This window comes from Bos mutus, chromosome 9 (assembly GCF_027580195.1).
Source record: "Bos mutus isolate GX-2022 chromosome 9, NWIPB_WYAK_1.1, whole genome shotgun sequence".
Taxonomy (NCBI): domain Eukaryota; kingdom Metazoa; phylum Chordata; class Mammalia; order Artiodactyla; family Bovidae; genus Bos; species Bos mutus.
The window spans coordinates 42,091,659-42,117,434 of NC_091625.1; the positions used below are offsets into that span (position 1 = coordinate 42,091,659).

Here is a 25,776-nt window from a genome sequence, read left to right on the forward strand (position 1 = left end):
GATTTATCTCTGGGCTTTCTATTTTGTTCCATTGATCTATATTTCTGTCTTTGTGCCAGTACCATACTGTCTTGATGACTGTAGCTTTGTAGTATAATCTGAAGTCAGGCAGATTGATTCCTCCAGTTCCATTCTTCTTTCTCAAGATTGCTTTGGCTATTAGAAGTTTTTTGTATTTCCATACAAATTGTGAAATTATTTGTTCCAGTTCTCTGAAAAATACTGTTGGTAGCTTGATAGGGATTGCATTGAATCTATATCAGGCAGATTGATTCCTCCAGTTCCATTCTTCTTTCTCAAGATTGCTTTGGCTATTAGAAGTTTTTTGTATTTCCATACAAATTGTGAAATTATTTGTTCCAGTTCTCTGAAAAATACTGTTGGTAGCTTGATAGGGATTGCATTGAATCTATAGATTGCTTTGGGTAGTATACTCATTTTCACTATATTGATTCTTCTGATCCATGAACATGGTATATTTCTCCATCTATTTGTGTCATCTTTGATTTCTTTCATCAGTGTTTTATAGTTTTCTATATAGAGGTCTTTTGTTTTTTTAGGTAGATTTATTCTTAAGTATTTTATTCTTTTCGTTGCAATGGTGAATGGAATTGTTTCCTTAATTTCTCTGTTTTCTCATTGTTAGTGTATAGGAATGCAAGTGATTTCTGCGTGTTAATTTTATATCCTGCAACTTTACTATATTCATTGATTAGCTCTAGTAATTTTCTGGTGGAGTCTTTAGGGTTTTCTATGTAGAGGATCATGTCATCTGCAAACAGTAAGAGTTTTATTTCTTCTTTTCCAATCTGGATTCCTTTTATTTCATTTTCTTCTCTGATTGCTGTGGCTAAAACTTCCAAAACTACGTTGAATAGTAGTGGTGAGAATGGGCACTCTTGTCTTGTTCCTGATTTAAGGGGAAATGCTTTCAATTTTTCACCATTGAGGATAATGTTTGCTGTGGGTTTATTATATATGGCTTTTGTTATGTTGAGGAATGTTCCTTCTATGCCTGCTTTCTGGAGGGTTTTTATCATAAATGGGTGTTGAATTTTGTCAAAGGCTTTCTCTGCATCTATTGATATAATCATATGGTTTTTATCTTTCAACTTGTTAATGTGGTGTATTACATTGATTGATTTGCGAATATTGAAGAATCCTTGCATCCCTGGGATAAAGCCCACTTGGTCATGATGTATGATCTTTTTAATATGTTGTTGGATTCTGTTTGCTAGAATTTTGTTAAGAATTTTTGTATCTATGTTCATCAGTGATATTGGCCTGTAGTTTTCTTTTTTGTGTGGCATCTTTGTCTGGTTTTGGTATTAGGGTGATGGCGGTTTCATAGAATGAGTTTGGAAGTTTACCTTCCTCTGCAATTTTCTGGAAGAGTTTGAGTAGGATAGGTGTTAGCTCTTCTCTAAATTTTTCGTAGAATTCAGCTGTGAAGCTGTCTGGTCCTGGACTTTTATTTGCTGGAAATTTCTGAATATATTTTGGATACTAATCCATTGTCTGAATTATAGGAATGGCAAATCTTTTCTCCCCTTTAGTGACTGTCTTTCCATTTGTCTTCTAATGTCTTTTGATGAACCAAAGTTTTAATTTTATGGTGGAATTTATCAATATTTCCCTTCATTGGTTGATGTTTTTGTGTCTTATTTTAGAAAGCCTTCACTACTGCAAGATTGTAATGTGCTTCTGAATTGTTTCCCAAAACTTGTATAGCTTCACCTTTCCATATTTAAGTTTTTAATCCAACTGGAGTGAATTTTTGTGTACAGTGTGAGGTAAGGGTTCCAGAAAACATCTATTTCTGCTTTATTGATTATGCCTTTGACTGTGTGGATCACCACAAACTGTGGAAAATTCTTTAAGAGATGGGAATACCAGACCACCTGACCTGCTTCTTGAGAAATCTGTATGCAGGTCAGGAAGCAACAGTTAGAACTGGACATGGAAAAATGACTGGTTCCAAATAGGAAAAGGAGTACATCAGGGCTGTATGTTGTCACCCTGCTTATTTAACTTATATGTAGAGTAAGTACATCATGAGAAATGCTGGACTGGATGAAGCACAAGCTGGAATCAGATATGCAGATGACACCACCCTTATAGCAGAAAGTGAAGAGGAACTAAAGAGCCTCTTGATGAAAGTGAAAGAGGAGAGTGAAAAAGTTGGCTTAATGCTCAACATTCAGAAAACTAAGATCATGGCATCCTGTCCCATCACTTCCTGGCAAATAGATGGGGAAACAGTGGAAACAGTGGCAGACTTTATTTTTGGGGGCTCCAAAATCACTGAAGATTGTGACTTGGAAGAAAAGTTATGACCAACCTAGACAGCAGAGACATCACTTTGCCAACAAAGGTCCATCTAGTCAAAGCTATGGTTTTTCCAGTAGTCATGTATGGATGTGAGATTTGGACTATAAGGAAAGTTGAGCACGGAAGAATTGATGCTTTTGAACTGTGGTGTTGGAGAAGACTCTTGAGAGTCCCCTGAAGTGCAAGGAGATCAAACCAGTCCATCCTAAAGGAAATCAGTCCTGAATATTGATTGGAAGGACTGATGTTGAAGCTGAAACTCCAATACTTTGGCTACCTGGTGTGAAGAACTGACCCATTTGAGAAGACCCTGATGCTGGGAAAGATTGAAGGCAGGAGGAGAGGGGACAACAGAGGATGAGATGGTTGGATGGCATCACCGACTCAATGGACATGAGTTTGAGTTGGTGATGCACAGGGAGACCTGGCGTGCTGCAGTCCATGGGGTGGCAAAGAGTTGGACATGACTGAGCAACTGAACTGAACTGCACTGAAGGGTTCAATTTAGGTTTTTCTTTTCTTTTTTTTAACAGTTGTTTAATAAATTTTCTTAGTACTATTAGCTTAATCTTTTCTCTGTTTATCTCTAGTGCCAACTCTATTATAAAAGCAGGTCTGTATATATGCCTTGATTTATTTCAGGCTTCCCTATCATAATTCCTTTACCCCCCTTATTTAGCCCTTTGCCAGCATCCTATTTTCTTACTTACTATAGCTTGTATGCTAAGTCTTAATAATCAGGAGGGCAATTCTCCTTACCTTGTACTTTTTCTTAGGGATACTTGGCTACATTTGACCCTTTGTTCTTCCGTTTTAATTTCAGAATTAGTTTGTCAAGTTCCAGAAAAAAATATTTCTGGGATTTTCATCAGAATTGGATTTAATCAATATGGGGAGAATTGACATTTTCATGTGTTGAAGCTTCCTACTAATAACCTGGTATTTATTTAAGTCTTCTTTAATGTTTCTTTCAATAAGGTATAATTTTTCTCTATAAATGAGGTGCATAACTTCTATTAGGTTGTATCCAGATTTATTATATTTTTGCTATATAATGGCATTCTTTCACAATTATCTTTTCTTATTGATAGTTTTGCTGTACGGAAGTATATACTGACTGAAAAATTCTTATCAATTCTAATAATTCACCTATAATTTCTTTTGAGTTTTCTGTGACTAATAATATTATGTGTAAATAATAGCCTTTTAATCTTTTTTTTAAATCCCTAAACCTTTAACTTAGAAATTTTCTGTTTTTGTCATACTTACACAGGTTAGGATTTTGAATACAATATTGAATAGCAGTGGTAATGGCAGTAACTTTGTATTTTTGCTGAACTAAAAGGAAGTATATGATTGTGGGTGCACCCAGGTATAGACTTGACATATCTTTTTTTTCTTGGCTGTGTGGCAAGTAGGATATTAGTTCTCTGATCAGGAAATGGAGTCTTAACCATTGGACTTCCAGGGTCTCTTGACATCTTCTTGGTGAACTAGGTGGCAACTGTTTTCATTTCTAGTAATGCTTTGGTCATAGTTTATTTTCTCTGATATTAATTTTGCCACACTAGCTTTCTTCTGCTAATATTTGGTTTTCCATCCTTTGACATTCAACCTTTCTATAACTTTATGTTTTAAGAATCTCTTTTAAACAAGTTTATAATTTTTTAATTCATTCTGATAATCTTTATCTTTAAACTGTACATTTACTTATTCATACATTTACAGTATTATAAATATTGATATGTGTACTTGGATTTATTACTGTGATCTTTTTGTTGCTTTATATTTGTTTCTTCTTTTTTTGCTTACTTTGCATTGATTGAGAATTTTTTGTTTGGAAGTTATATTCTTCGTGTGTCTATTCTTTTTGTTTTTTTTTTTTCAATTTATTTTTAATTGAGGGAAATTGCTTTATAGTATTGTATTGGTTTCTACCATAAAACATGAATCAGTCATAACTGTGTGTGTGTGTGTGTGTGTGTGTGTCTTCCTTCCCTCCTGAGCCTCCCTCCAACTCCCTCCCCATCTTGCCCCTTTAGGTCATCACAGAGTGCCAGGCTGGGCTCCCTGTGTTATATAGCAACTTCTCATCAGATATCTGTTTTATACATGGTAATGTATATATGTCGATGCTACTTTCTCCATTCGTCCCACTCTCTCCTTCCCCTACTGGGTCCACTAGTCCATTCTCTTTATCTGAGTCTCCATTCCTTCCCTGCAAATAGGTTCATAAGTACCATTCTAGATTCCATATATATGTGTTAATATATGATATTTCTTCTCTGACTGCTGTGGCTAGGACTTCCAATACTATGTTGAATAATAATGGCAAGAGTGGGCACACTTGTCTTGTTCCTGATCTTAGAGGAAATGCTTTCAGTTTCTCACTGTTGAGAATAAAGTTTGCTGTGGGTTTGTCATATATGGACTTTATTATGTTGAGATATGTTCCTTCTGAGGAACATAACTCTGAGGGCGTCAGAGAATGAGATGGCATCATGATGCAATGGACCTGAACTTGGGCAAGTTTTGGGAGATGGTGAGAGACAGGGAGGCCGGGCGTGCTGTAGACCATCGGGTCACAAAGAGTTGGACACAACTGGGCAACTGCACAACAGCAATGTTCCTTCCATGCCTACTTTCTGGAGAGTTTTCATTATAAATGGGTGTTGAATTTTGTTGAAAGCTTTCTCTGCATCTATTGAGATGATCATATGGTTTTTAATCTTTCAATTTGTTAATATGGTATACCACATTGATTGATTTGCATATACTGAAGAATCCTTGCATTTCTGGTGATCCTTTTAATGCGTTGTTGGATTCTGTTTGCTAGAATTTGAGGATTTTTGCACCTATGTTCATCAGTGATATTGGCCTGTAATTTTCTATTTTTGTGATATCTTTGTCTGGTTTTGGTATTAGGGTGATGATGGTCTCTGGGTGTCTGTTCTTTTAGTGGTTGCCTAGATATTTTAATGTTTTCACTTAAAAAGGTTAATCAGTATCTTTCTTCCTCCTTAACAATATGAGGACCTTAGAGATCTTTTCACTGTATCCTTTTGTAGTTTTGGAATCCAGTTCTAGTTAATTCCTTTCCCCTCACAGATTAGAAATTATTAATAAAATCAAATTTATTTAGATTTACCCACATATTTGGCTGTATCTTTTCTGATTATTAATATTTCCTTCTTTCTGGATTACACTCCTTAAACTTCTCCTTGGTGAGGGTCTACCAGGTGTTAAAGTCTCTCAATTTTTGGCTGACTGAAAATATATTTTACACTCATTCTTAGAAGATATTTCACTGGGAATATAATACTTGTTGTTAAGTCGCTCAGTCACGTCTGACTCTTTGTGACCCCATGGACTGCAGCATACCAGGCTTTCCTGTCTTTCACTATCTCTTGGGAGTTCACTCAAACTCATGTCCATTAAGTCAGTGATGTCATCCAACCATCACATCCTCTGTTACCCTCTTCTCTTGCCCTCAATCTTTCCCAGCATTAGGGTCTTTTTCAGTGAGTCGGCTCTTTGCATCATGTGGCCAAAGTACTGGTGCTTCAGCGTCAGTCCTTCCAATGAATATTCAGGGTTGCTTTTCTTTAGGATAGACTGGTTTGATCTCTTTGCTGTCCAAGGGACTCTCAAGAGTCTTCTTCTGCAACACAGTTCAAAAGCATCAATTCTTCGGCACTCAGCCTTCCTTTTGGTTCAACTTTCACATCTGTACATGACTACTGGAAAAACCATAGCTTTGACTATATGGACCTTTGTCAGCAAAATGATGTCTCTGCTTTTTAATATGCTGTCTAGGTTTATTCATAGTTATTTTCTCTCAGCACACTAATGATGATTCTGCTATTGTGTGTGTGTGTGTGTGTGTGTGTGTGTGTGTCTGTGCATGCTCATGCTCCTATTGCTTTTTGTTAAAAAGTCAGTATTGGGTCTAACTAAGGCTGCACATTTACAGATGATCTTTCCTTTCTGACTGCTTTTAAAGTTTTCCCTTCCCTTTGGAGTTCTACATTTTTACAGTCATGGAAGCCCTTTGGAATTCTCCATATAGATTTTATTTATCATGCTTGGGATGCACTTGGCTTCCTGAATCTGATCACTGTTGCCTTTAACAATATTGGGAAATTCTCCTCTATTATTATCTCTTTATTTCTTTGGAAATTACTTTCTCCCTACTCTGTTAGATCCTGAATTCTGATAAGGAGTTATAAAACTCTTAATACATCTTTTATAGTTTTTGTCTCTTTGTCTCCTGGACTGTGTTCTGGAAAATGTTTAAATATATTTTCTAGTTCACTGATTCTCTTTTTCATGGGGTCTAAACAGCTGTTTAAAAGTCCCTTTCCTCCATTTAAAAAATTATTTTTCATTTCCTGAAGTACTATTTGGCTCCATATCAGATATGCTTGGATGTTTTTCTACAATGTCTTATTCCTTTCTAATATTTTCAAGCTCCTCTTTTATTTCATTAATCATATAAAATTTGTATTTGGTCACTAATGTCAATATTTGATGTCTTTGCAGGACCACTTTTGATGTCTGCTTCTGCTGCTTGCTTCTGGTCGTTACCTCATAGTACCACATTTCTTCCTGGGTTTTATGAAGTTTTTCTTCTGTGAGCTTCTCATTTGTCTTAACAGTTTATCTATGGGGATTCTTAAAAGCCAAAGTTGGAGATAGACTGGTGTGGGGGCAATCTGCACTTGCTTTTTCTGGCTGAGTTTCTTGGTTGTCCTACCAATGTGGAACCCTTTTATATTGAAATACTCAAAATTTTATAGTTCCAAACTTTGGGAGGTTATATAGGTGGTATGGATTAGGTAGAAAGGTCTCCTGTGATGGATCTTATTGTGCTTCCAAATTCTTAGGGAAGTTTTTTCTTTCTTTCTGTCCTCCCAGTGTCAACATTAAGATAGGCAAATGTCCTTGCAATAGCATCCCTCTTTGGAACAGGGTTTATTTTTTTTAATTTATCTTTACACTGAGGATGTAGTTCTTCGTATTTTCAACTTTATGTAAGGATTCTCCTAACAGGTCCCCCACTTTAGGCAATCCCTGACCATCATCTCAGAGTTGAGATTCAGAGTCTCCAGAGTCTGATGGAAAGTTTCAGGGTGAAAGCTGGCTTTGGAACTTGTTTATCTATCAGGATTCCTGCTTTAATTCACTTTTTGGGATCTGAAAAAGCCTTCTGATTTGCGCAGGCTCAGTGATGTATATAAAAAGCCATTTAAAAAATATTTTAACAAACATTTTAGTTATCTTAGCTGAGATTATCATTCAGGGTATCTGTATAAGTCACGGTCCTCCAAAGAAAGAGATTATATTTTATCACAATATAGAATATGTGTATATCTATTGGGTTGCCCAAAATGTTTGTTCAGGTTTTTCTGTCAGATGTTACGGAAAAACCCAAATGAACTTTTTGGCCAACACGATATATCTATAGAGAGAATCTAAGGAATTGACCCATGAGACTGTGAGGACTGGCAAATCCAAAATTCACAGGGCAGACTGGTAGGCTGGAAATTCCAGCAAGAGTTGATATTACAGTTTTGAGTCCAAAGGCAGGTCTGGATGCAGAATTCCTTCATCTTCAGGGGACCTGTCTTTTCTCATAGGCCATCAACTGAGTGGATGAGGCTTACCCACATCGTAGAGAGTAATCTGCTTTACTCAAAAATTTACTTTAACCACATCTAAGAAATACCTTTATAGCAATATGTAGACTAGTGTTTGACCAAACATTGTGCACCGTAGCCTAGCCAAGTTGCCATTAAAACTAACTTTTGCAGCATCAAATCCACCAAAGTGCTGGAAAGAGAAGCCAGTGCTATAATTTCTGGTGGTGAAATGATAGCACAATCATGGAGCACAATACAATAATGTCATTCTTGAAGGCTTCAATGAAAACAGGTCTAAGGAGACATTGAGCATCCTCTTAGGAGGTTGACACACTACTCTGTTTTCACAGTCTAGTGCTTACTATAAGCCTACAGTGCTTACTGTGAGTACTATGAAAGTGAAAGTGTTAGTCATATCTGACTCTTTGTGACCCCATGGCCTACAGCCCTCCAGGCTCCTCTGTCCACGAATTCTCCAGGCAAGAATACTGGAAGTGGTAGCCATTCCCTTCTCCAGGGGTTCTTGTGGTAAATGTGCTTTTCATATAAAACTACAGGAAAAGGAAGAAACAATTGTTTTAAGTTCTAGGTCATAATGATGCAGGCTATTCTGGAAAGCTATGATATTTACTCAACCTTGTCAAAATTCAGTAAGTATCTTAAGCTAAAAATAGAAAGTGCGCTAGTCTGAGGAGAGTTAACTACTGTTGATACACTGCAGGGGGATAAGAATAATGGGCATACCCATTTTAGATTCTAAAGGGTGTTTTCAGGTAATTAAAAATACACTGTCTATTCTTTTTTAAAGAAGATATTCATGATTTCTTAGAAGCCTAGAAATAGATGAATATAGAAATGCAAAAATCCACAAATTACCTGTGTGCTTAGTTGCTCAGTTGTGTTCGACTCTTTGAGACCCCATGGACTGTAGCCTGCCATGCTCCTCTGTCCATGGGGATTCTCCAGGCAAGAATACAGGAGTGGGTTGCCATTCCCTTCTCCAGGGGCTCTTTCCAACCCAGGGATCAAACCTAGGTCTCCCTCATTGCAGGTGGATTACTCACCATCTGAGCTACCAGGAAAGCCCAGCTAACCACATAAAGAATGCTGATGTTTTCTTCACAGTGATTATCAGTGGGTTCACAATGTTTTTCAGGTTTGGAAAAGTTTTCTTTTGTGTATGTGTGTTCCATTTGAGGATTAGGGGAGTACCTCTAGAAGGTGTGGGAGAGTAGTGTCAACAGTCAGTAGGAAGGAAGGCAAGAGAATCCTGTGCCCTCAATGCTTCTCTTCCTTGATCTTTCTCTTTTTTTTTCTCCCTCCCTGTCACTAAAAATCAAGTCTTGCCTCAGCATGAAGTTTTATTGCTTAAAACAGAACAGTGAAAGTCTAAATAAGGAATTTCAAAATATATGCATAGGCAAAAGACTGAAAGAAAATATGAATAGTGGTTATTTGGATGGTGGAATTATCAATTATTTTCTTCTTTATATTCTTCCACATAAACAAAAACAACTTTATACTCAGAATGTAATTTATCTTTAAATACATAGCACACAGCAAGAACCTAAAATATCTTGAGGAATTTTTATTTTAAACACAAATGGGTTTTCCTTATGCACAGTATATAAGACTAAGCTTTTACACTGTATAAAACCATATTCAAATAAGATATTCCAGTGTCAGAAAACTTGTTTTCATGCTAGAAAAATTAAAACTCCCCAAATAGTTATACATTTAGATCATCTGATGCATTTATGTGGGAAGTATCAATATTTTAGATTAATTCCTCCAGAATTTATGAATTTTTTATTAGCAGATTTAAAAAACCTGCTTTGCTAAAACTAAAATATTTTTCCACCTTCTAATTTAAGTTTGAATTTTGTTTATGAAATATATAGCTTGAAAAGCTGCAGTCTCTAACATTTGTTACCTCTTTCAAATCCCTATAGTTTATATACAGGTTAATTATAGTTGGAGCTCTTAGAATTCCAAATCAGGAGGGAGGTTATTTGTAAAAGCTGTGATTCTTTGAACTGCATAATCATGGGGAGGCCAGAAAGATTGGTTTAGGCAGAGGCTCAAGGTAGTCTCTTCTGGGGAGTAATCACATAAAACAGGAAATGTATAAATCTGTGAACACAGATACATTCATAATTTTCTCTGCAGAGGGTAAATACTGACTGAATTAGAGAGAAAGCAGTATTGGTGGCAAGACCTCCTAGGACTTGACTGAATTTTCTTGAAAAGAAAAAGAAGAATACTAAAAGGTTGGGTAATAAAAAAAAGTTCTGCATTCCATTGTTCTTCTCTAGAGGGTTATAAGGATGGTGCTCAGTGACCTCTCTGAAATGTCACAAAGAGCAGTGGCATCTGGATTAGGAGAGAAATTAACATGCAGAAGAAACTTCAAAGGCCCTTACACAGATCCAGAAGATTCTTTAAGGTACATGTATACATAAATTGCATGTATACTGAATTATGTTATACATCCCTAGATAAATATATGGCCTCTTTATTTGGTGGATGGATGGATATAAAAAGGGATGCTTGGGCCACCTGTAGTTCTTAATGTTAAACCTATCTTGTTTAGAAAAACAAATTCAGAATCAAGACCTTAGAATTTCAGAATCAAGACTTTATCACTTTGGTGAGTAACATTAATATACTACTGAAGACTGATGTGATAAAAGAGAAGGGAAGGAAAGTTGAGATGGAGGCACAAAATAAGAAGAGAGAAGAGAAAGGAAGAGAGGAATCAGAAAGGGGGAATTGAACGAAGGGGTTAAATTTGGGGGAATTGAGGAATAATCCATCTCCACAGGGCCCCTCTCCCCATGGACTTTTAAGAACCATAGAGAACCCTGTCCATAAACAAGATATAACCTTTCAGCAGAGAAAACATCCAACTTATGTGAGTTTCTTCACACTGAGAGGAAATCTTCTCCCTTGTAGGTGGGTCTTACTGGTAATGAGAAGAAAGGGAAAGGAACTGATACTAGGAATGGTGTGCAAGGGTGAGGTTGCCATCCATTATTTCTGGCCCAGTTTGGTGACAACTGACTCTATTACTGCCTGGTATTAGAAGATTCTCCTATTTCTTTGCTACTGTCTGTTCTATTTTTGTGGGGTGAAGAGAAGGTAGTTAAGAGTTGGTGTGAATACACAGAATTGATTCTGACAGATTTTCTAACCTCTCCAGCAAATCACTTATTTGCTCATCTTTTTCCCATTTTCCCCTGGCCATTGTATTTTTCTCACAAGGGCACATAAGATTAATGAAGCATATTGACCTAATGGAAACTTGTGAACATATAAATGATCAAAATCTGGGTTGAAACCTGGAAGAATGCGCTTAAAAACTATGCACTTTTCATTTTCCCTATGCTTGTCCTCATAATATTTGATGTCACAGCTAGGGAAATGTTTTGCTGCTTGTCTATTGTTTGCCCATGTGTTGTATGATGGAGAGGGTTTGTGTGCTGTAGCAGCAGAAAAGAAGAGTACCTTTGTCCTGAATTTCCTTTCAAAATCCCATTAGCAGGTTATGTGACACTAGATAAATCACTTACCTAAATTTTTTCCTTGAGATGGGAGGAGAAGTTTGGCCTCCAGCACACCCCTGCCTACCCCCAAACAGTTGTTGACTCAATCTGTATCCTATGAGTATATGTTAAATTTCACATATGGTGAAAAATATTTCATTCAAATAAGATACATGTTATAAACTGGTAAGTGGGAAGGGTGGGGGATGAGGGAGACAATTTAAAAACTTGTAACAGAGGCTGAAAAATGACCTAAAGTTAACTTAAGGACTCTGGTATTTTAAGTTTAGTGGAGTATATGAAAAATAGTTAAGAAAATAATGTTTCAGACCGGATCATTTATAGAAATTCAACAAAACACAACATTCAGAAAACTAAGATCATGGCATCTGGTCCCATTACTTCATGGCAAATAGATGGGGGGGAAATGGGAACAGTGCCAGACTTTATTTTCTCGGGCTCCAAAATCACTGTGGACTGTGACTGCAGCCATGAAATTAAAAGACGCCTGCTCCTTGGAAGGAAAGCTATGACAAACCTAGACAGCATATTAAAAAGCAGAGATATCACTTTGCCGAAAAAGGTCTGTATAGACAAAGTACGCTTTTTCCAGGCTTCCCTGGTAGCTCAGTCAGTAGAGAATCCACCTGCAGTGCGGGAGACATGGGTTCGATCCCTGGGTTGGGAAGATCCCCTGGAGGAGGGCATGGCAACCCATTCCAGTGTTCTTGCCTGGAGAAGTGCCCATGGACAAAGGAGCTTGGCGGGCTACAGTCCATGGGGTCACAAAGAGTCGGACACGACTGAGCGACTGAGCACATGTAGTTTTTTCCAGTAGTCATGTATGGATGCGAGAACTGAACCACAAAGAAGGCTGAGCATTGAAGAATTGATGCTTTTGAATTGTGGTGCTGGAGAAGACTCTTGACAGTGCCTTGGACAGCAAGGACATCAAACCAGTCAACTCTAAAGGAAATCAACCCTAAATATTCATTAGAAGGACTGATGCTGAAGCTACAATACTTTGGCCACCTGATGCAAAGAGCTGACTCACTGGAAAAGACCCTGATGCTGGGAAAGACAGAAGGCAGGAGGAGAAAGGGATGACAGAGGATGAGATGGTTGGATGGCATCACTGACTCAATGGACATGAGTTTGAGCAAACTCCGGGAGATAGTGAAGGACAGGGAAGCCTAGCTTGGTGCAGTCCATGGGGTTGCAAAGAGTTGGACAAGACTGAACAACTGAACAATAGCAAATCTATTATACTTTTGTAAATTTTTTTCATGTACTAATATGCTGTTATAAAATCCTATGACTGTTGAATCTGAATTTCCAACACTTTTTTGTTGGAAATTACTAATCCTTTCTTCTTCAATTTCTAAGAACGAATATATACTTAAACAATATCACTCAAGAATTGCTCATGCCAGCTGATAAAAAATGTCTACATCTTGTGATGAGTGGGCATAAGGTTCCAAAATACAATAACAGTACTAATACTTAAAACAACAATAAAACAAAACAGCAATGACTATCTCTTATTAATGCTTATTATGTCCCAGGAACTCTGCAAAGTTTAAATGAGCTCTCGTATCTCATTTAATCCTCACATTCATCCTCTAAAGTAGTTACTGCTCTAGCCCCATTTTGCAGATAAGTGAACAGAGGCCTATTTTAGGAACTAAGCCCAGAATTGTTCAGAAAATGCACCAAGATCCATTCACTTACGTATTCTGCAGTGTGTGTGGTCCAGTTGGATGTGCTGGCACCAAGACACAGGAGGGGGACAATGCTTTCATGAAGTTTACAGTTTTCTGGAGGATAGAATCTTCACTCATTTTTGCTTAAATGACTGCAAAAATGCAGCTTTGATTACATAAAAAATAGTCTTAAAAAATTGGTCATATGTATTTTGAAACTTTCTGTTTCTATGAATTTGCCTATTCTGGACATTTCATATAAGTGAAATCATATACTGTGTGGTATTTTATGTTTGGCTTCTTTCATTTAGCATAATGTTTTCAAGACTCATCTTGTAGTATGCATCAGTATTTCATTTCTTTTTATAACCAAATATTCTGTAGATGAATATGCTACATTTTATTTATCCATTCATCAGTTGATAGACATTTGTGCTTTCTTTCCCTTTTGGTTTTTATGAATAATGCTGTTATGAACATTCCTGTGTATGTTTTTGTGTAAATGTTATATTTTTAATATTCTTGAACATATATCTAGGAGTAGAATTACCTGGTTATACAATAACTCTATGTTTAACTTTTCGGGGGAATTGCCAAACTATTTTCCAAAGTGGCTGCATCATTTTATTTTCATCAGCAATGTACAACATTTGTTATTGTCCATCTTTTTGCTTATAGCCATTCTAGTGGGTGTGAAGCAGTATCTTGTTATGGTGTTAATTTGCATTTCACTAATGACTAAAGATGTTGAGGGGGCATTTTTATGATTTAAGAGAATTTTTACTAGAGGACTACAAAACAGAACTACTAAAGGAGGTTTCTTTTCTTGAGGAGCTTTTACAGGATACTACCTGGGCTTCACACCACTTAAAGTGGTAAAAATATTTACCACGATGGTCTATTATTGGAATGTAACAGAAAACCAATTCAAAATGGCTTAAACTGTGCAGAAAATTATCATGTCATTTAACAAGAAGCACAAGGTCAGAGGATTACAGAGTTGTTTAATACAACCACTCAGTACTATTATGGAGATCCAACTTCCTTTCTCCTATTGTGTCATCCTAGCATGCCCATGATGTCTGCACATTTTGTATTAACAGTAGTAAAATGACTGCAGGAACTCTGGGCAATCCATCTGGACCTAAAAATGTCTGGTGGAAGAGAAATCTGTCTCAGAAACTTTTAGTTGTCTTTTCTTATATCTCATTGGCCTAGAACTGTATCACATGCCCAAATCTAAACCAATCACAGACAAAAGAAATGAGAATCCCATGTATATAGTTGAATTGAGATTTATTGCCTTACTAAATGGGAATTAAATGGGAATTCTGCTAACAAGGAAGAAAGAAATGGATGGTGGACAGACAGCTATAACAATATCTCTGTTATATAGCTATAGGCAACAACATTATGATGATGAAAATTATTAGGCTGAAACTTGAAACTGCTGCTATTGTACCACTGACACACACTAATTTCATATGTTCAGCCTAATCATTTCCAATGCCATTTGACAGAATGGGCTGAGGAATGAGGAGAGGGTAACATTGGTTCTAGGTTTTAGTTTAATCACTAAAAATAGTATAGCTCATAAACCATGAATAACTTAAACTGATTGATACAAGTAAATCAGACTATTGTGAGCAAAAAGAATTTGTGTAATACAGGATTTTATTTGGAAACTCCCTGGCAGTCCAGTGGTTGGGACTATGCTTTCACTGCCTTGAGCCAGGGTTCAGTCCTTGGTCGGGGAACTAATATCCTAAAAGCCATGTTGTGCAGCCAAAATAAACAACAGAATAATACCAAAATATTTGACTTCTTTATATGTTTCTTGGCACATCTCAAAGTATTTCCATTACTCTGAGGCCCAAAGCATTTGTCCCAATGTACGTGCTGATGAAGCCCGTGAATGTTTCATTTATACAGACTTACAGTTTGTTGAACTTTAAATTTGAACAATTAAATCACAGAATGCATTATTCTGTTTTCATTAAGAAACATTTAAAGATTTCAAAGAGAGAGTGACTGTGTACCTTCCATTTTAGGGATCTTTTAATCTAGGCAGACTTTGAGAAATCTAAAATAAGCTATTTAGTATATGGAAATAAATAGGACATCTCATGACTGGGCTACCCTTGAATTGTATAGAGCTATGCACAGAGCAGATTAGAAAATGGCAACCTTTCTCTTTTTGACATTTTAAAATTATGTTTTAATTTTTTGAATAGGCAATATATTCACACAGTACAAATTCAAATGATACAAAAGTTATACAGCATTCTCCCTCCCACAGCTGTTCCTCAGCCACTCAGGTCTCTTCTCCCAAGATAACTGCTACTAGAAGAAAATGTTTATGAATATTTAAACCTCGCCTTTCCCTACAAACAGCATAATTTACATCACTGTTCTGCTGTATTTTGTTGTTGCTGTTTTTTACTCAACAGGCTGTTATGAAGACCATTCCAAATTGGCATATAATGAGCATACTCATCTCTTTTTTATAGCTGCATAATATTCCACTTGATGGATATACTGTATTTCTTTAACCAGTCCCCTATTAGTGGACATTTAGATAGCTTTCAATATATTATGAACACTGCTGCAAAGAGTAACTTCTACATATGCCATTTTGTACTTACGGTAGTTATATCTCTAGGGAAGCTTCCTAAAGAGACATTACTACCTCAAAGAAGGTATGTTTTTGTAATATTATAAATAAAGCCAAATTTCTCTCTATTCCAGAGAGGTTACAGCAATTTAAATTCCCACAGCAATGCATGAGAGCACTGTTTTCTCCACAAGTGGCAGCTTTTCAGAAAAGAGATTTCTTAAAGTTACCCGCTACACCTTCAATCTGGGTGTGTGGGCAGGACAGGATCTTGTTCTCACTTGTAATACAGAAAAAAATGTTATGGTATTACAGGAACTAAAAAAAGAATATAACAATGAAATGGGTAAAAATTTGAGGATGCATAGGAGAATGAATGGAAAGGCATGATTAAAATATTGACAGTATTTAAAATCTTTATACTGTTCTACAATTAACTCTGGTTCTGTTTGTAATCAGAAAACAATAGTAAAGTCACACTACTGTTTTCCTTGGGTTAGGAATCTCATTCCCTTTAGGCAAAGCCCGCCTTTAAAGGAGCCTTCATTTCAGTTCCACTTTAGGCTGAGCACCTGCTCTTCCCTCAGTGTCTCCTCTGCTGGGCCAGAGATGCCAAGGAACTGGGGCAGAAACCACAATACATCTGCATAGTCTGAAAAAGCTACCAAAATGAAAATTCCAACAAGAACCCCTCTTATATTTTTAAAATTTGTTTTATCAATTCCAATGATCATGGTGAAGTTTCACTTGCTTTCTGGCTTTTCTACGATGGTGGTTTCTGTTTTTCACCAAGACCATTAAACATTTTGAACTTCCAAAGACAATGCTATCCAAAAAAAAGACCTGCTCACTTGCGAACAGTCTTTGGGTCCCCCTGGCAGTCCACACCCAGCCTGGGCAAAGGCAGTAAATTAGAAGCATTTCTTCCAGGAGGTGACTCAGATATCCCAGCCTGGCCCAATGTTGCACTCACTCTGCATACAGACTGAGAGCTGTTGCAGTTGCAATATTCTCTCTAAACTCCTGCTCCTTTGTTGACTTGTAGAGGCTTACATTCCAAAAAAGGTAATTTGAAAGTGCTGCTGAATTTAGATGCATTTTGCTAATTTGTTTTTATTATGCATAGAAATATTGGTATAAAAGGTGTTTCAATTATTTTCTAAGGGAGGGACCTATGCATTCTCTGCAGCCACAAAGCTTTTAAATGGAGTTATTTTTCTCAGCCTATAATCGTTCTCCTTTTAAGTACCCCAGCAGAAAAAGTAAGTTTACTGCTCCTCACACAATGGGCCTCTTCACTTTTTAGGTTTGGGAGACCTGGGTGACCTACGAAAGTTAATTAGAAGGTTAACAAAGACGAAGACAGAGTCGAATCCATCGCCTCTCCTTCAGCCAAAGATGTCATCCATTAATTAGGGAAATTGTTAAGGTGGCCTTTATAGAATCCATAGAAAGTCTGCTGTTGGCGGTCGACAGTTTTGATCAGATTTTCCTCTCCCCAATAATGCTATCCTTAATAGTACGAAAAGCAGAGGTCTGGGGTGGGGGAGGGGAGAAAGGAGGGGGTGGGAAGGATGTGTTTCAGCAACAGTACAGTTAACCAGCCGCTGATTGTGACGGCTTTGAGTCTCAGGCTGCCCCGCATTCTTGTTCCATGATGTAATCCTTATTGAACCTGGAAGGCGAGGGAGCACGAGGGAGGGGGGAGAAGCTTCTGCTCCCGCCTGGAAGCCACAGGAGGCCCTGGGAGTTAGGAGCTCTCCCCCGGGGTGGGCCGCGGTGCCAGACGCTCTGCGGCAGCACCGCGGCTCCAGCAGTGCCGAGGACTAGGGCAGCTCGGGCTGGGCGCGGCTGTCCAGGTCTGGTGGGCTCCCGGACTCTTTTGGTTGCTTTGAGGAGGAAGACTTCTCCCTGTCTCTCTCCCTTCCTGTTGATTCTCTGCAACCAAAACACCAGCTCAACTAAGGAAAAACTTTTGAGTCTCTTTGCCATCTTGAGAACCACAAGGGAAATAGAAGTCTGCGTATTTGGTGGTGGTTGCATAGTCACGACCTCTCTGCCATCCCGTTTCTTGTCTCCTCTCCTGCTTACTTGAACCCAGAATTTGTAATTTAGACAGTAGAGCCTTCAGGGCTTCTGTTTTGGTATTATGTATTTAAGGTGGTGTTAATTCTGAATATGAAATGCCTTTATTTTTTAATATAGAACTTTTTTTTTCTCTACATCATTTAAACTATTTTTAAGTGTACAATTCAGTGGCATTCAGTACATTCACTTTATTGTGTACCTATCACCACCATCCATCTTCCCCAACTGTCTACACTGTGATACTTATTTTTTAAACTACATTACAGGGTTGGTTCTATGGTTTTCCAAGTTATCAGTAAGTTCTTAAGGTATCGGCATCTTTTAGTCTTGGGAGTTTTTGCATAATTCTTCAATGGCAAAAGTTGGAACAAAACAATGTGGCCCTTGTTTACCACGCAAAACATTTCTATGTACCTCTGTGTCTCTCTGGACTGATATTGAGCAAATACCGTACAAAACCTCACCTAGACAGTACATCGCCATTTTGGTTTGCCTTACTTATGCCACCCCAGAGTGGGTAAGGGTTGCTCAGACAAGGGAGTGTCACTCTCAGTTCTTAGCATCACCATGGAAAGGACCAAAACTACTATTCTACACATACAAAGTTACTCACACCGAGGCCCTTGTCTTTCTCAGCCAAGGAGAGTTCCTTTCCTCTGTCATCCTCCCAGCTCCTCCCCACACAGGAGGCTAAACTTCATGGCTCAGACCAGGGCCTGGAACAGCACCTGCCACCAAGGTCCTGTGAGCAGCCCCTTTAGTTATCCCTCCCTTCCTGGCTGAAGGCACAGGGCTGAGGAAAAAGAGGGAGGGCAAGTGTCCCCAGCTTTACAGAGGAAATAGTAGTAACTGTCAAACAGCTAAATGATTAAAAGCGCACGGAATAAAAAAACATAAATTATGAAACACAAGCTTTACATGTCTTAGCTCTCTCTGTGTGCTCAGTTGCTTCAGTCGTGCCCAACTCTTTTCAACCCTATGGACTTTAGCCCACCAGGCTCCTCTGTCCATGGGATTCTCCAGGCAAAAATACTAGAGTGGGTTGCCATGCCCTCCTCCAGGGGATCTTCTCAACCCAGGGATCGAACTCCTATCTCCTGTATCTCCTGAATTGGCAGGAGGATTCTTTATCACTGAGCCACTGGGGAAGCCCATGTCATAGCTCTATATGTTATCAACATGAAAATTTAACATAATACCCCAACACTGAAGCTGCTGTATAGCACAGGCAGCTCAGCTTGGTACTCTGTGATGACCTAGCGGGTGGGATGGGGATGGGTGGGAGAGAGGCTCAAGAGGGAGGGGATATATGTATACTTACAGCTGATTCACACTGTTGTACAATAGAAACTAACACAACATTGTAAAGCAATTACCTTCCCCATCCAAAGGATCTCTATTCCCAGCCCCCAAAGCTTTGTACCTTTGATTTCAGTTTTATTGTAATGTGTACTTAGCATGTTGTTAAATTGCTTCATATTTCTTTGCTGCTATGGTTAGCAATGTATAAAGGACCCTCAACTAATTGAATTAACAGTCTCTTAGTGGCTAGTTGGTGGTGGCTGAGCCACACACATAAATTGCTCCCGTGTGACTTCCCTGCTTCAAAGATTGCTTGCTGAAGCACTTTATCTGTCCACCTTAACTGCATTTTAAGAGACATCAGAGGAGCTTTGAAAATTTCTAAGATGCACCTCAGACCAATTACCTAAGGATTTCTGAGGGTAGGACTATAGAATGGTATGTTTTTAAAGCTCCAACTTAAAGTGGGATTCCAATGTGCACTTATGTATCTAAGGTTGTATGTATATGAGGTTGAGAACTGTGATGTTTAATTTTATGTATCAACTTGAATGAGCCAAGGGATACCCAGATATTTGGTCAGACATTATTCTGGATGTGTCTGTGGGGGTGTTTTAGACTGAAGTAAACATTCAAATCAGTAGCTGAGTAAAGCAGATTGGCCTTCCTAATGTGGATGGGGCTTATGCATCAGTTGAGGACTTGAATAAACAAAAAGAGTAAGAGGAACACCTCCTACTTGACAGCCTTTGAGCTGGGATATCAGTTTTTTCCTGCCTTTGGACTTGAGATGAAACATCGGTTCTTCTTGGATCTTGAGACCACCAGTTCTTGGACTGGAGCTACAGCTGATTTTTTTTCTTTTTTATAATTTTATTTATTTATTGGCTGTGTTGGGTCTTCATTGCTGTGCAGGCTTTTCTCTAGTTGTGGTGAGCAGGGGCTACTCTCTTAGTTGTGGTGCGTGGGCTTCTCATTGCAGTGGCTTCTCGTTGCACAGCATGGGCCGTTTTGTGCGTGAGCTTTAGTAGCTGTGGCATGTGGATTCAGTAGCTGCGGCTTCTGGACTCTAGAGCGCAGGCTCATAGCTGTGGTCACAGGCTTAGTTGCTCCACAACATGTAGGATCTTCCTGGACCAGCGATAAAACCCACATCTCCTGCATTGGCAGGCAGACTCTTTACCACTGAGCCACCAGGGAAGCCCCTCCCATCTATTCTTGAAGTTGATCTTTCTTGAGAAGTGATCAAATAGCACCAGTTGTTGAAGACAGCAATAAGGCCTGACCCTGATACTCCAGCTTTGATTCTGGATCAGTCTTTTGCCTTGAACTGATCAAGAATCACTTCCTTTAGAATCTTCAAGAGCAAATTTAAATGAGTATGCACTAACATCATCTTCTCTTTCAGATCTGCAACCATTTCTGGTAGAGATGTGTTGTGAATATCCATCTCGGGTGCATCTACTATGGCTTTTGCTTTTAAGAAGAAACACACCATTTTGTCACTGGAAAGGCAGAAGTGACCTCTCAAGGCAGCCAGGGCAGCATAGGTAGAATACAGATGGAAACCAATGGAAATATCACAGGAACTACAGAGTAAAAGGTTTTAAGTGTTGCCTTTGAGGGAACTTTCAAGGCCAACGAAGAAGGGAGCCTCCTAAACTACATTATTGTGACTCTGGAGAAGCTCCTGGCCCCAGGGGCTCTCAACAGGTCCCAGGGGAGGTGCACAGAGTCAGTGAGCACAGCACGGTGCTGTGCATACTGGAACATGGAGCACCTCTCTGGTTGCAACCACCACAGCAGTCATGGGCTGGATGGCATCTCCTCCAGCTCCAGCCCTGCAGGGCTGAGCAGAGAAGACCCTTTCACCACTTGCATGTCTCACTCCATGGAAGTTGTAAAAGAAGGTTCATCAATCGCCTTCTTATCCCCATCACAAAAGTCACCCCACAGCTGCTTTGCAAAGTGAGAGCAATGCCTCTGAGGCTGAGCTGCCATCCTCCTGCCTATACTTGGTTCTTGAACAATGCCACTGTTGGGGTGCCGACCCTCAACTGTACAAAGTTATGTACAGTTAGCCCTTCATCTGCAAAGCTGCATCTGCAGAATCAACCAACCTTGGATGGTGTAGTAAGTATTTAGTGAAAAAATTTGCATATAAATGGACTTTTAAAGTTCAAACTGATGTTGTTTAAGGGTTAACTGTACATTATTGGCTCTCCTAGTTCTCAGGCCTTTGAACTTGGACTGCAACTACACCATTAACTCTTGTGGGTCCAGGTTGCTGACTGCAGATTCTGGGACCTGTCAACCTCCATAAATGTGTGAGACAATTCCTTACAACAAATCTATTTCTATATAGATATTCATCCTATTGGTTCTGATTCTCCAGAGAACCCTGACAAATACAGATTTTGGTACCATGAAGTAGAATGCTGCTGTAACAAATACCTAAAAATGTGGAAGCTGCTTTGGAACTGGAAAATAGGTGGAGGCCAGAGGAGCTTTGAGGTGCATGCTAATAAAAAGTCTATATTGCCATTAAGGGACTAGTGGTAGAAACATGGATGTTAAAGGTGATTCTGGTGAGAGCTCAGAAAGAAAAAAGAGAGCTAGAGAGAAAGCCTGCATCTTCTTAGAAAATACTTAGCAGAATGTTTGCAGAAATGTGAATGTTAAAGACTATTCTCATGAAATTTCAAGTAGAAGTGAGGAATAGGTTATTGGAAACTGGAGGAAAGGTGCTCTTTATTATATAGTGGATAAGAACTTGGCTGAATTGTGCTATAGTGTTTTGTGAAAGATTAAACTTGCCAGCAATGAAACTGGGTATTTAGCAAAGGTGATTTCTAAAGCAAAGTATTGAAGATGTAGCTTGAGTCATCCTTACTGCTTTTAATAAAATACAAGAGGAAAGAGATGAGTTGAAGAAAGAATCTTCAAGCAAAAAGGAACTGGAACTTAAAGACTGGAAAATTCTCAAAGTATCCATCACAAAAAAAATGAGGTAGATGTTCTGAAGAGAACTCTAAGGGTGTGGGTGGCTGAACAGCCTTTTAATGAGATTAAGATGAGTGTGAACCATAGATCCAATCAGTCATCTCAGCAGATGCCAGAAATAGAGATTATACCACCAGAAATGCTGCTAGCTTCAAGAAAATGGGATAGAATGAAGGAAGGTTGCTAACATGGGCTATCCTTCAAGAAAAGAGAATGATATGAAGGTGAGCTGCCTAACATAGGCCCAGGGGGCAAGGCTGTTTCCTTCCTGGTTTCAGAACCTGGGGCCCTTGAAAAAAGCCATGGTGAGGGCTCTCAGCAGAGAGCTGGAGGAGTAGGGCTGCCCACAGAGCCTTGAGGGTGATACTGCCACCTCAGTGGCCCCGAGGGCAATGCATCAAACCAAAGAGGATTATACTCAAGCCTTTAAGATCTAATGGAATTTCTCTTGCTAGGTTTTAGACTTGCCTCGGACCTGTCACTCTTTCCTTCTTTCCTGTCTCTTCCTTTTGGAACAACAATGTCTATACTATGCTTGCCTCCCCACTGTATTTTCAACATTTAACTTGTCTGGTTAGGAAAGGAGTTTTTCTTTAGGATGAGTCTCACCCATTTCTGATTTAGATGCTATTTAGATTAGACTCTGGACTTTAGACTTTAGAGTTGATGCCAGAATAAATTAAAACCTTAGGGGTTGTAAGGATGGAGTACGTGTATTTGCTGCAGTCCATGGGGTCACTAAGAGTTGGATACGACTGAGCGACTTCACTTTCACTTTTCACTTCCATGCTTTGGAGAAGGAAATGGCAGCCCACTCCAGTGTTCTTGCCTGGAGAATCCCAGGGACAGGGGAGCCTGGTGGGCTGCCATCTATGGGGTCGCACAGAATCGGACATGACTGAAGTGACTTAGCAGCAGCAGCAGGGGTCAGAATGTTATGGACTGAATATGCCCCCTCAATTCATATGCTTAAGTCCTAACCCCCCAGTGTGACTATATTTGGAGATAGGGTTTATTGGGGGGTGACATGGGTTTAATGAGGCCATAAAAGTGGGGCCTTAAATCAATAGGGCTGGCATCCTTATAAGAAGAGGAAGAGACACTGGAGTCCTCTCTTCCTCACGTGAGGATGCACATCTGTACGCTAGGAAGAGAGCTCTCACCAGAAACCAGATTGACCAGTACTTTGATCCTGGGCTTTCCAGCTTCCAAAGCTATAAGAAAATAAATTTCTGTTGTCTGAGTTACACAATCTATAGAATTTTGTTATGGTAGCCTGAGTAGACAAATATAAGGACCATCTAAAGGAGATAGCAATCACTGCCCCCACACATATCCCCTTCTAAAATAATCTACCCTCACCTGCCTCATGGGGTACATGCTCCTGTGTCCTCAGCTTATTGGTCAGGGTGAGCACCTGACCCAGAGACTCTATGCATGGGCCCCTGAAACATTTCACACATAAACCCCACAGATCAGAGTTTCATTTACGCTCATAAGATCTTCTGTTGCATTGTGATTTCTCTAGGCATAACTCACTTTAGGGTAAGTTACTTGGTCAGATCTTAGCACCTACCTGAAAAGCTCATTGTAACTGATTTTGAAACTTGAGGCACTTTGCAAAAAGGACAGGTTTAAAAGGACAGCAGTTAGGATCTTTCAGATGCAAAGGTCAGAATGTGAGTGTGGGACACCTATAGGAGAGTGGCTAAGAAGTAGGTGAGGGTGGGGAGATTGAAGGACACAAGGCACTGCAGTTTTCTCTGGGATGATTCTTTACACCTCACCTCCATTTCGTCTTGAGGGTGGCCTTTGTCATAACTGTCCTAATCAAAGCAAATTTGACTGTAAGGGTTAAAGACCCATTCAAACTTACTTATGTATTGGGGGAGGGGTCGTTATTAAATGGATACAGTGGAAGTCTAGCGGGACTTCTTGGGAAACTACAGTTATTTCTTCCTCTTTCCCCCACCTTGCTCCTTACCACCAGGCCCTGTGGCTTCTCATGTTAGTTCACCTGGGCAGGTCTACCCATCCTCTCTTACAAAGGCTCTCTCAGCCACCTCAAGGTGGGATGGGCCTGGCCGGGGTTGTCAATCATAAAACATCCACTGAGGAAATTCATGCTGAAAATTTCTGTTCAGATTGTTAGAAATGTCCAAAGATACCTTATTTTGTCTATTTTAAGTCCTAAATAATTAAATTTAAGTTTGGATAATAGGCATACTGAGTGAAGTATTATGACTCATTTTCTGATAAAAATTTTGTGTTAACCACAAATTTCTTTTATTTAAAAAAACTCTATTGTAAAGTATTTCTAAAATGTTTACTTTCCTCTCTTTTTAAGATAGTGACAATATTTGCTCCCTTTTGGTGATACGTGAATCGTAAGTTTTAATAGCAATTCCCATGGAAGAGATCTCAGGGAAAAGTAGAAACAGTACTGAGTTTAGAGAGTCAGAACACTACATTCATCCCAGCTGTATCAGCCAAGGAACCTCTGGCATGTCACTGAGCCTCTCTGAGCCCTGCTTTCCTCATATGAGAAAGAGGAAATGACGGTCGAAATACTTTTCTTTTTATCTGGGGGTAATCACTCTCAATTTATATGTAAAATTAACTTGAAAGTTGAAAGCTTCAGCTTTTATCTCTGGTATATAGGACTTGTACTATAAATGTTTGTTGAATGACTTTTACAGTGTGAATGATCTCCATATACAAGGACAGGAAATTGGGCTGAATTTGTGCATGCTGCTGCTGCTAAGTCACTTCAGTCATGTCCGATTCTGTGCGACCCCATAGACAGCAGCCCACCAGGCTCCCCCGTCCCTGGGATTCTCCAGGCAAGAACACTGGAGTGGGTTGCCATTTCCTTCTCCAATGCAGGAAAGTGAAAAGTGAAAGTGAAGTCGTTCAGTCGTGTCCAACCGTCAGCGACCCCATGGCCTGCAGCCTTCCAGGCTCCTCCATCCATGGGATTTTCCAGGCAAGAGTACTGGAGTGGGGTGCCATTGCCTTCTCCGGAATTTGTGCATATTCTAGATCATATTAGGGTTTTTTTTTTTTTTTTTTATACCAAATTCCTCATAGGAACTAGTTCTTTTGGCTTTTTTTTTTTTTTCACAAAGTGAAAGTAGTAAAGTAGGAAAACAAATATATAAGTTGAGGGCTCATTCACTGAGTATATGTTTAACTAAGTTGCTACTGTACAAGAAAGTCATTAATAGTGTATTCGTTTCTTTTAAGCTTATTCAACAAATACTCACCAAGGATACTGGGAACATGTTGAATAGACATGATCCTTGTCCTCATGGAGCTGATAAGTCTCGTACTTGAAACACTCACACATCAAAAACGCACTAAGGATATACTCTCTATCTCCCCTGGCCTATTTTCGGAGTTCCTGCAAATGTTTCTTTTGACCAGGGCCTAGAACGAGTTGGGGGAAGCAGGACAAACACCAAGGTCCAGCAACTGAGAAGAGGGCTTGGGCCTGAATATAAATCCCACATAATAATTTTTAGATCACTGTCCTTGGCTGAGGTGGG

General features: G+C 39.1%; 1 protein-coding gene and 1 pseudogene across 1 annotated transcript in view; both read right to left on the reverse strand.

Annotated features, from left to right (window-relative positions):
- The window catches only part of NR2E1 (nuclear receptor subfamily 2 group E member 1), a 116,218-nt gene that overhangs the window by 35,631 nt on the left and 54,811 nt on the right, over positions 1-25,776 (reverse strand). The window lies entirely within an intron of this gene.
- On the reverse strand, positions 20,538-22,284 carry LOC102278337 (protein Mis18-beta pseudogene; annotated as a pseudogene).